Below are 12,500 nucleotides of genomic sequence, written 5' to 3' on the forward strand. Positions count from 1 at the left end.
CCATTTTCATTTTTTCAGAATAACCACAACTTATTAATTTTCCAATATTGCTTAAAACTTACTTTGTATTTTGTTCTAGTGAATCTATCTATCTAACAGGTCCGATTTGGCCTTCCTAACTGGGATGAGTCTAATATTGACATTGTAGTTTAATTCCATGATTTTAATGCTCTCGTAATCCAGCCTGTTAACCGAAACAAAAATACTAAATAAGTTTTGATCTCACTGAAGCCACAACCTCCTGAAAGCGTAATTCCAAGCTCACAGATATATCTAGTTTGATTTGTAACATTTTGTGAAGGATCTAGAAAGCCCTACGACAAGACATTTTTAAACGATTCAAGTTTATGACCTAGATAGTGCGTCCATTAAGGCTCATGTTTTTAGTACCAACCCACTCGTATACTTTTCCAGTCCTCTTGCAAAAGATCCATATTACTAAGAGAGTATATGAAGTTCTATCACAAACAAAACTGATTACGTTCATATCAACACTAATTTCAAGCATTAAAACGAGTTAAGAAACGGTCCTTTGTGAAACAGAACTAAAACAAGACTTAAGCTGATTTTATTTTCTTAAGTTCTAGTAGACCGTTTCCTATTCATAAAGAATGCGGCAACCCATGTGCCTACTTCTGATATACTAAGATCACGGAATTTGGTTAAGAGAATGATATGCTTCATTCTGCCGAATGCTTTTGCAAAAAGTCAAGTCCTACAGCTCCATTTAAGAGATTTTCAGCATTGATGAGTTGAATTAATAAACTTTTTCAAATCTTTTCAAATAGAAAAAATTATAATAGGAATATGTGAATGTAATGTTAGACACTGCAATACTCAGGTATTTTCTTAGTCCCCTTCTTACAAACGAATATAATGGAAACTGATTTCATAGATTCAGGGTTACAATAATTTCTAAACAAATCTGGTAAAAATATTTTTAATGGCCATAGTAGTAATTTGACATATTTCTTCAAGTATGACACAAAGACGATCATGAGAAGGCTTGGAGATACTTTAGATTAATTGCATTGATTACCCAGTTTAATAATCGAGAAAAAATGAGGATAATGAATACAAGTTTGTTCACGTGTGTCGTTTTAACTACTTGGACTCAAATATCTTCTGTTGTTTTGCTTCAATTTGAAAATAAAATTATATTCTGAGTTTCCACTATCTCCGCTTGGAAGTTACTCCATATATTTTCTCTCTATTAGAAAAAATATTGACATGCTTCATCTGTTCTTCCTTTTTTCTTTCTTTCTTTCTTCTTGAACTTTTATATATGTATATATATATATATATATATATATATATATATATATATATATATATATATATATATATATATATATATATATATCCCCCTCGTTGAGACTCCTGTTCGATGAGGAGTCTTTCATTGTCCTTGACTAATTTGATTCGGTACTATCATATACTCTTTTCCTTACTTCCATGGTTGCTAGTCTCCTTTCAGAGAGTAAACTCAGGGGGGGCCTATCACGCGTCTTTGAACCTTCTCTTTTTGTAGTCGTTTCAGCCGACCGCTATACCGTCTACACTTGATCTTAGGCTTCCGGTTAAGAGTAATTATACAATGGGTTGCTTTTAGGAACTGAGTTATAAGTCCCCGTGTCATAGTTTAATCTTTATCGTAACTAAGTGGATCCGGTTACTGCCATTTGTCTTGCCTAAACGCTTCTTGGCTTAGACATTTTCCATTGTTCTACCTAGCCTATGTATGTTCCTTTTTCTATACTTATCCTAAATATAATGACTATAATTGCTAGTATATGTGCATACCAATGTACATGTGTATGTGCGCGCGCGCGCGCGCGTGTGTGTGTGTGTGTGTATGTGTGTGTGTGTGTGTGTGTGTGTGTGTGTGTGTCTATGATCACATGTGTTCTATGTAAGGATTTTGTATGATTATTTACATACCGGATAGTACAGGGAATATATATACCCACAAACACACACTTACTTTATGAAAGAGAAATTAAAGAAGAAGTAGGAATGGAATACTCGTAGTAGAAAATGGTAACATACAACAAGAAGGCGAGGAGCCTACGCCAGGAGGCGCTGAGTAGCTGCGGCCGAAGCCGTCACTTTTGCCCTATTGTGCGTTTGGACTCTTTGGGAAATAACAGTCACTGCTGGGAATCGGTTAGGAGTGCAGGATTCGAACTAAGCAAATGCGAGATCAACACACTTCCCATTACGCCACCAGTGCCAACAGAGTCTCATAAGACTCGGCATTGGCAATCATCACACTTTTCATGCTTACACAAACCAGTAACTTCTCATTACACCACCAGTTCAAACAGAGTCTCATAAGACTCGGCATTGATAGAAATCAAATAGAAGTACCTCCATAAATGTTGACAACATAGTAAGAAAAGTAGAAACCGATGGATCTTCCTCAACCATATTTGAAAAATAGATAATGGACAAATCCCATTTGCGAATCCATTTGTTACCATTTGATACCAATAAACAATGATGGAAATAGAAAAAATAAGACAAAACAGAATACATGGACATGCGCGATGATAGATAAACCAAGAGGATAGACGCATACAGAACACGATCCAAGGACAATTGTCGCCAGATGATTGTTGACTAAAAATCATATTAATAAGTAAGGAAATTATATGATTGGTGGGTAAACGTGTATATATATATATGTATATATATATATATATATATATATGTATATATATATATATATATATATATTTATATATATAAATATATATATTTATATATATAAATATATATATTTACATGTATGTATATATATATCAAGCCTTACTCTAATTGACTGGCGTTCAACCTCCATCAGTTTCTCGACAATTGCCCGAGGGAAGCGCAAAGTCTAGCCGCCTCTTTGTCGCCTCATCGCCGTCGCCAATTTCTAAAATAAAGAAATCCCCGATATTCAGAAGAGTGTCCCGAAAATAAAATAAATTCAGGCGCTAGAAAAAAAAAAATTGGTATTCAACGGTGATGCATTCAAGGTCATCATATTAAGACAATAGGGTAGGCCTCGCAATAATGCCTAATGGATCTAAATTGGACAAATTTGTATCTAAGAATGAAATGGACAAGAACTGGTTTACCAATAGAATGGTTAACTAATAGAATAGACTTAGTCACCATGTAGTGAGCGCTGAAACTATCGGTTGTTTTAGAATAAAGTTAGATCAATTTTCGGATGGGCATGACAGGTAGTAATGGAGATGGAACTGCCTAGTGTAGGCCTTATGGTCTCTTGCAGTCTCCTTCATTCTTATGTTTTCATTTACGAAAGGTATTTTCAAATATTTGGAATTTTTTATTTATAGAAAAAAAAACCAGCAACACGAAAAAGAGACAATGACTAATTTCCTTACCCCATGTAAAATTTGATTACATAGTTCTGAATCATAAATGATCAAACTCCATTTAACAACTAGTAATTAGAGAGCCGATTTTCTGACTTCCATCAACTTAGAAAACCACAGTAGTCACAGGTCCAACAGTTACCAGTCACCAGTAAAACCACAGTAGCCATTCTGACCTTAATGGTAGTTTTCTGGTAAATAAAAAAAAAAAAAAACATTCGTATGTCGGCGCGAAGATCATCCACTCTGTATTTAAAAAAATTCATCATTATTGCGAGCCGTTACTCTGCCCCCATGTGCAAGGGGATACTGTGTGTGTGTGTGTGTGTGTGTGTGTGTGTGTGTGTGTGTGTGTGTGTGTGTGTGTGTGTGTGTGTGTGTGTGTGTGTGTGTGTGTGTGTGTGTGTGTGTATGTGTGTGTGTGTGTGTGTAAGGTTACAGCATTTCCCATAGGTCGGTCTATATACGAGCTCGCATCTGGGAGGTAATAAATGTTAATCACAAGTCAAGCACGTGGTACAATGCAAAGGGTGGTGTGAATGACACACACACACACATACACACACACACACACACACACACACACACACACACACACACACACACACACACACGCACGCACACACACACACACACACGCACACACCCACACACACAGATAGCTTCCACAAAGGGAGTGGAGATTTCAACATAACATTAGCAAGTAATCTCGCCACGACAGTTGAACGGCGATGACCTCAACTGCACCATCTATTGCTGTCTTCACCATCTGCCCAGTCACCTCTGTGAGCGCCTTGGACACGTGGCATGCCTCGTTGATTTTATTCTGGCTAAAGATACACGATTTTATTCAATTGATGAAAAAAATCCTCCACCTCTTGGTATGATATCTATAATCTCTCAGCTGGTGGTGAAATCCGAATTGTTCTTGTTGTGAGTTCGAGTCCCACAGTCCTCTACGACCCCCATCAGTGACTATATGCTACCTGCTCCTAATAGCCCAAGCGCATAATAGGGTAAAGGTGACGGCTCCGGCCGTAGACACACGCTTCCTGGCGTAAACTCCTTACCTTCTTTTTCAGCTTTGTGACAAAAGCTGGGATGAAAATATGAAGAAGTTAAATTTTTTATAAATAGACAAATAGACTGAAGAATAGATAAACGAATCAATCAATCAATCAGTTGACCATTTATACAGAAATAGATAAATAAATGGTTTTATTTTAGCTAAAATTAAATCTTTACTATTTCCAAGTGTTGTTTTTACTCTAGTCTAGAGGAAACTTTTCCTTAGCTTCATAAAAGAATCACCTTTACACACACACACACACACACACACACACACACACACACACACACACACACACACACACACACACACACACACACACACACACACATATATATATATATATATATATATATAAATATATATATATTGTTCAGAACACTAGATATAATGCATCTTATAGATTATACTGTAGTTATGTCTCCTTGCTTGCCTTGAGAAGTTTGGCAACACTGCATAACTATTTCACAAGATATTTTGTGAAATTTGGCAACACTGTGATTATTTATCAAATAAGCGGTGGTACCACATTTTACAGAACACATTATGTGTGTAGAGCTGACTCAGTACACATGAATCATGAAATATGGCATCTTGGCAAACGTCTTCGTTATAAATGGAGACAACTGTACGAGCACAGGCGCGTTCTGAATATATATTTCTCATCAATATAGGACCTGATCCAATTAATAATTTGTATGAATTTGTATCACTCTTAAACGCTATTGTAATCAAAGAAATTTAGATTTTTCTGTTAATATTTTACATGTGGATCTTGTGCCCGATGTACAATAACTCTTATTTCTTGTACACCACTTTAGCGACTCTTTGAATGATTACTAGATACCGCTGGATAAGATCCACTTAGAACAAACAACAAATCTTAATTATCCCGTTTTTACTTACTTTTAACCTTTAACTATACGTAAAATTTCTATGATTTTAAATATCTATTCTATCTGCAACCAGCCAATTTTATTCTCTCGCTATATATTTATATTTCCCCTAAATTCTTTTTCAATTCGTCAGCGAAAGAAATTATCAGCGATCGTCATTTGTTATATGACGATCCGATTTTTTTCAGAATTTATCCTAATTTTTGTTTATAATGCTCAAACTTGACTGAGTTACATATTTCAAAAATTAGAATATAGAAAATAGCGAGAAAGTACAATTTATTATAGTTTGAGAATTAATAGCTACATATTAACAGTGAAAAGATATTAGGTTCACTTGAATAAAACTGCTAAATACAATTAAAGCATCTTATTTAAGGATGCAAACAATGTCATGATTTAGCTTACGATGATGGACAAAAAAAGCTAAAACGTAAATTTTTAACCTATGCAAATGTCAATTTCATTACGGATAATATGATACATTTTTCTATATACCAATTACTTTACAACATTTACTTAATTTTGGAAATGAAAATACATCCTTACAAAAACATCTAGAAGTTGAATTAGACTGATTAATCCCAAGATGTCCACCATGAATTCTTTTGCTGATAGAATAACGAAATCATGTACAGCGAGCAAGAAGGGCATATAAACAAGACGTTTCACTAGTTTCTCCCCCTGATATCAGACCATCTCGACCTGAAATACTCATCCACCTGTAAGTCACAACTTTCTCGTCTTGATAAGTTGGCTCATCTGTTGACAGAGAGCTGCGATGCAAACAAATCCAGAGCCGTTTGCGTTGACCAATTCACGCGCTAGCAAACAATGCTATTTGCAAGTACACAGATAAAATGAAAGTGTGTGTTACCGTGCGTGCGTGCGTGTGTGTGTGTGTTTGTGTGTGTGTGTGTGTGTGTGTGTGTGTGTGTGTGTGTGTGTGTGTGTGTGTGTGTGTGTGTGTGTGTGTGTGTGTGTGTGTGTGTGTGTGTGTGTAGACCGAAGTGTGGTTTAAATAATCAGGAAATTATTTGGGAGTATTCTTTTCTAGTAGATCTCACGCAAAGCATATTCATGATTACGTAAACATAGTCTTTACTTAAAATTATTTGACATTTTTTCAATACAATACATACCGATTCATTCTATCGAAAAATCCATACGAATAAAGAAGAGTGAAATGTATCCATGTAATTATAAATCAAAAGTTGGACACAGACCTGTTTAACGTTGAACACACACACACACACACACGTACACACACACACACACACACACACACACACACACACACACACACACACACACACACACACACACACACACACACACACACGCACATACACTCACATACACACACATACACTCACACACATACACACACGCACACATCTTAAAAGACACTTTATGCTTGCTTATCCAATTTTACCAATGACGTCATAAAACAAGAGGCATAGTTCGTTGACGTCATCGCCTTTATCATAACAGAAGATTGACGTCATATGTGAGCGATGACGTCAACACATTATGACGTCATATATTTACGAGGCCACTTGAGGTGACGGCATGGGTAAAATAGGAAATGGCGATCTTAAACGTCTCTCTCTCTCTCTCTCTCTCTCTCTCTCTCTCTCTCTCTCTCTCTCTCTCTCTCTCTCTCTCTCTCTCTCTCTCTCTCTCTCTCTCTCTCTCTCTCTCTAAGGTCTATGATAACTGGCGTCGACACTGGATTGTTAAAATATATTTGATTGCACCCTTGCTATTTACTGTACCGTTTCCATTTCTCAAATATCCTAAAAACAAAACCAACATACTCCATCACAGCTGCCTAAAACCATATCTTGCTCTAAAGCCTTGACCTTACGAAAAGAATTTTCCCCTCCATTTAATAGAGCAGTTTGGCTTTCAGTATGTAATTTGTAAGTAAGTAACTTTATTTGGCATTGCATTAATATACATGAAGTGCAGATAATGAAAAGAAAGCATCATTCGAAATAATAATTACAATTGCCGAGGATAACACAAAAAAGCATGTAAGCTTATTTTCATTCGGGTCCTTATACCGCATGGTGAATGAGTATCTATGTATATTTTCTATACGGTGAGACGTGCCTTATTGCATATATAGAATCCAGAAATATTACATTTGCTTAATGAAATTTCTATCTGGTTCAAGGTCTTTGGAATATAATTATATAAGTATTTGTTTCTGTGGTCTCGTTCACAGTTTATTGGGATATTTTCCTACCAAAAATTGATGGAATTACACACTCACATTTTCTATGATCCAAACGAATATTATCGACAATAAAATTTAAATCTAGCGGCCAGTTATCAAAGTGGTACAAACTTGAACTGCATTTTGAACAAGGTGTTCACCCTCATTAACGATGAACACATTTTGAACAACCTTTCTGTGCGCTAGATATTGCTTTTGACTAGATCTAGAATTTTCTTACTGTAATCTAGAATGTCGCAAACTTGCGATATTGCAAATGATAAAATCAGAGATTTCTTACGACGTCGATTAAATCTATACGACCAAACACCACGTTTTCTAGAGCCTTGGAGGATTGTAGGTTGCAAAATACAACCTACTCCTAACCCCGTGTCGTAACATTTACAATAAAAAAGGACGGTTGTAAATTACAACCTGAACATAGGACGACGTGTAGATTCGTTCTAGATCCGGGTTTTGGTGTCTAGTACCCTATGATGGGAAATCTAGTAAACAAAAGATTCTAGAAAAGATTGCCATTCGTCGAATCTCTCTCTCTCTCTCTCTCTCTCTCTCTCTCTCTCTCTCTCTCACTCACTCACTCACTCTCTCTCTCTCTCTCTCTCTCTCTCTCTCTCTCTCTCTCTCTCTCTCTTTCTTTCTCTCTCTCTCCCAGTTGGTAGTAAGCAAACGACCATTTCTTTTCTGCCGAAAACGAACTTAGTGTCATCCATCATCACAATATGAAATTATTGTACATATTAGGAGTACCCACTCACAAAAAAAAAATAATAATAAATCCGTCATCACATAATTTCTCTCATTTTTTTTTTTTTTTTTTTTTTTTTTAATTCTCGTCGTATGAGTCTCCGTCACGGCCGTTCCTGTGAAAGGTGCTTTTGCAATGCGTTACACCTCTTTTGTTAGATGATTTAATCAATACGAATAAAATCCTTTGATATTAGCCCAGAACCTGGACCACGCAGTACCCCAGTGGACATCGTGTCGAAGTGATGAGCAGGTGGTCGTGAGTTCGGTTCCCGCGACCCGCTGCGGACTTTTGTCGCGTTGGTTCCCGACAAAACAATTGAAATCTTGCTTTGCTTAAGCATCTTTTACATTTCAAAAGAGATTTATTTTTACATAGTGAAACATTAATAGATAGAAATGAAAATGATATGCTAAAAATATACACATTTTTATGTCGGTCTTTTGGTATATTTCGTCTCCATTAATTTTGTTCAATTGATATTTTTTGTTAATTTTCTTTTTTATTTCTCCCCCCCCCGCCCCGTTATTTAGTAACCATTTGAAAAAATAACAAAAACATTTCTTCCGTTATTTAACAGTTATGTAAAGAATATAACGACACAATTTTTACTATTCGCTGTTGATTGGGAATATCATGCTGATCTCTATGAAGTTAGCCAATGAATTAATGGAACGTTTTATTTTCATTTTTACTATAAAAATTAATTTCTTTATTTGAATAAAATCACTTGGCGGCAGAGGAACCGGTTATATATGATGACGTCACTCCTGGAAAGAGGTTAACTGAGTTTAAATCTAACTGGGTAATGAGGAGATTAAATTTAATTTTCTTGTGAGATATATTTCTGTCGAGGCGGAAAGAACTATGGGCGGACATGTTGCGACATGTCCACGTCTCCTCTCTGGGAGATATCAGAAGACAAGAGCAAATACCAAAGTGAGTACCTTTATCTCTTCTCTCTCTCTCTCTCTCTCTCTCTCTCTCTCTCTCTCTCTCTCTCTCTCTCTCTCTCTCTCTCTCTCTCTCTCTCTCTCTCTTTTAAAGGACGTGTGAGATTTGATCATTCACAAAACTAAACTTTGATTTTCGTATTTCTTTATTCTTTCGGTGAGGGCGATATCTTAATCTGATTAACGTAAAACAATTTCCAAGGAGTAGGTTTCTAGAATTCTGTGTGACCACGGTCCGTAGGGGTGTTGCTAAATCCCCTAGAATTGTGACTAAATAAAAATAGTTTGTTTGTGAAAAAGAGAAGAAAACACTGGAGCCCTACGGGAAACAGACGATCACTTTCGACATCAGGAGCTCACACTAATGGAAAAATTGTCAATTGGAAAATTGATGAATAGCAAATAAATAAATTGATATATAGACAAAAATAAAAAATTATGATTCAAACGTAAATATACAAATTAACAGATAAATAGATATATAAATGAATTAAGTTATTAGAAATACATATGAATTAATGATCACCATTGGTAAATAAATAATTAGATAATTAAATAAGCATACAAATAAATAATAAGTAAATGAACATATCAACAAGTGAATAAACAATTTGATACATGGTTATTTTAAATATCGTCTTTACAAATACAGATGTATTTGCAAAAAATAATGGTCTACACATCGTGTAGCTTAGTAATCGATTTACAATTCTCTGGCATTTCAATGGTCGACGAGAGAGAAATTTAGGTTGGATGAGCAAGTGATATATTGCACAATTGGAAATGGCAATTAGAATTTTATTTGAAATTCATCTTCCGTTACTAATGACGACGACAGTCGGTTCATTTGAACTAAGAGGTTTTGTCTGATGAGTTGCCAGACGCTGCTTTTATTTCTCTTTTTTTTTTTCTTCAAATGTTCTTTCTTTTTCTAGGAATGAAAACGACTAATGAAACTTTGTTTTACAATAATAAATTTTCCAAGAAGAGGTAAACAGACTATTAAACGATGTTGCTAAGGCAGAATAAACAAACGATATTATGCACAAAAACCTCAGGACTCTTAAGAAAGGGAGAAGTCAAACAAGACAGTTTTCCGTTCAAGTCGTACGATAAAAACCGTGATGGGAATCTTAGAGCATCAAAATCCCATTGTTTTGAAAGACCGGAAATAGACTTATGCCCAATATGTATAGATTTCGAAAAAGTAAATTGCGAAGTTCATATTTATATGACTGATTCGTTAGTTATTTCTGTTGGATATACAGACAACTTTACATCAAAGATTTTATGAGCTATTGCTATCCCTTTAGTGATTCAATTTCAACACAAAGCAATTTGTATTTCCTATGAATATTAATACAACTAAATTGGTATCTATTATGACTTATCTATCCATTTGTTAAAAAATTAATATGATTTTTCTCCTCTTATCATGTAAAAAGATGATTACAAAGATAAAGATACAATGCATTTTAGTCATGATTCGTATATAGGAACATTTGCAAAGAAATAATTATCAATAAAGGCTTCTTAAAAAGTTTTAGTTCTAAAAGCAATTTCATGTAAACCAAGGCAAAATTGTAAATTCGCGTGTCAAAACATGCTTAAATCTGTTTTCAATCCACACAATTTCCATTTTCTTCCCTTGATACCAGAAGTTTTTCATTTAAAAAAACTCCAATCTTTAAAGAGTATCTGCACGCGTATAACAACAAATGATAAAGAGATAAAAACAAGAATGTTCCTTGTTCCAATTGACTCAGACAGTTATAACACCAGATAACATCCCACAAACAAACAATCATAAATTCAAACGAATAAAAATAGTATTTCTATTATTTTGCAATTGACTCTAGAAAGATCGTAATGTCGTATATTTAGTCGACAGCAAAATTCACACTCGAACCCAAATAAATTTTGTATTTTTAATTGTCTGCAAATTATTTCTATCAATTCTTAAAACGAGTAAATATATCTAAGAGTGATTACTGAAATATACTGAGTATTATTTCAAGAACTTTGGTTAGGTGATCAATTTTTGTTTATATGAAATGCATATTTTGAGAGGATATTCCTATCACATCAATAAAGCAGACTTTTTAAGCAAAACTTTTTCATTTACTTTAAGTCAAAAAAGAAATATATCTATGTTATTGTAATGTCTACTCTTGTCAGCTGGAACTAAATGCATAAGTTTATTTCAACAAAACCTTTACGATACAAAAACCCATTTTTTATGAAAAATGAGCGCACTGCAAGTCATTTATGGACGACAAAAAATTAATGATAATATTTACCCATATCAATCGAGATTCCAAACTCCTCAACCGAATAAAATAATCTAGCTTTGATTGTCTATATATTTCCTAAAATGATAGCCAGGAGATTCTATTGAATTAAAAATCCCACCTCCCACACTTTGTCCAGTATTTTTTCATCTCGATAAGACGACATGGAAGACAGAGGACCTAAGCTACTTGGTTGATCATACGGAACTCGTTTTTTTGTTGTTGTTTTTTTCTAAATCAATTTGATAATGATATATCAAACATAAAATTTAAACTAGTATATAATATCCACCAGACACCGTAGTATGAGCTTAGTAATTTATATGGTCCCTTCCCTACAGAATGTTCGTCATCATCTTTAATCTAGCTCCCGCCAGGCGTCCATTACATTCATTCGTTAACAAATGAAATAAAAATAAAAATAAAAATAAATAAGCAAATAAATAAATAAACATCCAACTAAATAAATAGAAAACTAAAGAGATAAATGAATAAATGGGAAATAGATAAATAGATAAACAAGCAACTAAATAGATAAGAAATAAATAGATAGATGAATAAATAGACAGATAAATGAATAAAGAAATAAAAAGATAAGTGAATAGATAAACAAATGAATGAATAAATAATTAAAGAAATGGATAAATAGATTAATTAATTAATCAATTAATAAGCAAATGAATAAACAAATAAAGACAAATGAATTAATACATAAAAATTACCTTAGCTGCTTGAATTCATTAGAGCGTAGTGTACGTTTTCCTCAACATTGTAGGAGTTAAGACGATATTAACTAAGAAGATGTATAAAAGATAACATCTATGCAAAATTAAATTACAACATATCTAAAAAACACAATTTAAAGATCTACATCATCGAATGTGATATTATCTCACGCAGAAATTCTCTTCC

Source organism: Oratosquilla oratoria, chromosome 19, assembly GCF_046742065.1.
Source record: "Oratosquilla oratoria isolate Oo_2021 chromosome 19, ASM4674206v1, whole genome shotgun sequence".
NCBI lineage: Eukaryota > Metazoa > Arthropoda > Malacostraca > Stomatopoda > Squillidae > Oratosquilla > Oratosquilla oratoria.